The sequence below is a fragment of the Zerene cesonia genome, chromosome 12 (genome assembly GCF_012273895.1).
Source record: "Zerene cesonia ecotype Mississippi chromosome 12, Zerene_cesonia_1.1, whole genome shotgun sequence".
Lineage (NCBI taxonomy): Eukaryota > Metazoa > Arthropoda > Insecta > Lepidoptera > Pieridae > Zerene > Zerene cesonia.
In genome coordinates this window covers 3,982,171-3,984,535 of record NC_052113.1, presented here as the reverse complement: position 1 = coordinate 3,984,535, position 2,365 = coordinate 3,982,171, and positions in this window count along the sequence as shown.

Here is a 2,365-nt window from a genome sequence, read left to right as displayed (position 1 = left end):
GTGAGTACAGAAAATATAGGCTAACGTGTAATCTGACAGAATATAGATTTTTTCATTATTCGATAAGCTTTTATATGCAAGGAATATTTATTATCACGTACGATTATGATTACTTTATTTCTAACCCGTGTGGAAGAAATACTAGTCGTAGTAATTTATGTACCTACTAAATATGCTTATAATTATTTATGGTTTCAATACTTTTGATTGATTTATTGATTGATAACTCTTTATTGGTATCAATAAAAAAGAACAAATAGAGAAATAACTCAAACACTCAACACAATTACGCACAAATATACGGCCTTATCGCTAAGATAGCGAACCTTTTTTATGACATTAAACATTAAATTTAATGTTTTTTAAAACAATTGTTGTATCTCGAAATCTTTGTATGTAGATGATATTATACATAATGCACAAAGAACCAATTAATGATCTATGCACTAAAGGCCTAATTTGACCAAAATATTAAAGGTTTCGAGGTAAGTGGCAATTCCATTCATCATTGATTATACCTTTGTTTTGATGCTGTGTATATATATATATATATATATATATATATGTGTGAAGCACGATACTTGAAGAAGGACGTTTTAAAATAGATTTAAATTTAATAATATACCTAAACCGGTATCTAAATCCAAACGATTTTACCGCAGAGCATTACTTAAAGTAATAAATAGAAATGCTTGCCTTAAAAATCCACTCACCAACCACGCTAGCTTCCGTGCTAGCCACCATGATTTCTTGTATGGAGGGAAACTTTTAAAAAGCCACCAGAAGGATAATTCCCAAAGGGCGTAACGCCTACAAAACTTTTCCATTTAACTTTGTCCTACACTCGTCAAACCTCAGTTAGGTGGAGTTTGCGAAATTGTGAGAAGTACGGACTGTTTAATGACTATCATTCAGCTAATTTACTGTGGCAAGGGTTTTCATTGACTTGGAGATTTATTTTACGCGTGTGCGTAAGCCGGCGGTCTAAGTACGGTTGAATGTACAGCAATGAGACGTTAATGTGAATTACTACTTATTTTACAAAAAAAGTTGCTTTTATGTTCGATTTTATTATTAACACCTCAAAACGTTCAGAATTTCGTTCTATGTAAATAAGTTTAACTAGTGTTTCTATTAAAGATAAACAGATTTCACGAATAATACCGAACTCACATGTCATAGCACAGTAATTATTTAAAGAATAGTTGACAAATGGAAATAAACTTTCCACAAAATAAGTGTCAAAAATAAAATTGTTCATTGATTCCACTTCTGGTGGTTCAAATCAAGCCTTAATAACTATTATTAAAATGATGTATATGTCCGAGATCAGAGACGCAATAAATTGTTCCTTTATAATTTATAGCTATAAAAGGTGAGAGACAAAGAAGTTCGATTCATCATCATCAGCCCATATATGTTCCCACTGCTGGGACACAGGCCTCCTATGAGGGCCACCACGCCAAGTGCGGGTTGGCAGATGTCACGTGTCGTCGAACTTTTCATTCACGGACATGCCGGTTTCCTCACGATGTTTTCCTTCACCGTTTAAAGCAGTGGTGATATCTACATGCGCAGATAAATTGAAAAATCGATTTACTTCCTGCACGCTCGCCCAGTCTTGAACCTCGACTTATCGATTTTGAAGTTCGAGGTTCTCACCACTGAGCCACCACTGCTGTTCGATCCAAAATGGCCTATTCAAGCTAAAGTGGTTGGCTAGGTACATTTTCAATTTTAAAAGAAATACAAACATAGCATTGGATAAAAATTTCATACTAATATAACACATTCTGTCCAAGTCGTTGAGCAAGATAAATCTCACAAAGTATTACAATGTGGATCACGTATGAATCTAAGATCGACCAAAAAGCAATGTGACAGGGAAAAATATTGTACTCCAACCTTCAGTATTTATTACAATTCACTTGACTATTTCTTGAATTTTATTACATTTAAATACACAATGAATACAAATTATAAAATATATTAATGAGCCGATATTATAATGTCGACTTGGCAACATGTACTAATTGAACTATTGTGGTTTAACGTTGTTTTGAAAAAAACTAAATTTATTTTTTAGAACATTTTTCTTTCAGTAATAACACGTTGTTTAATATTACGTACCAATTAAATTAATTCGGAAAATATTTTTTTAGATCAATATATTCAGACATTATACCCACCTGATTAGAATTATTAACCACACAGTGAAGGACACGCAAAATATGTTTATCTTAAAGCAAACTCACAAAAATATTCGTGTAAACCTATTGTTGTAAGTAAATAAAATATAGTTTAAAAAAACTAAAAAACACGCTTTTCAAGCACATCAAACTAAAAACCATAAAATAATTTTTAA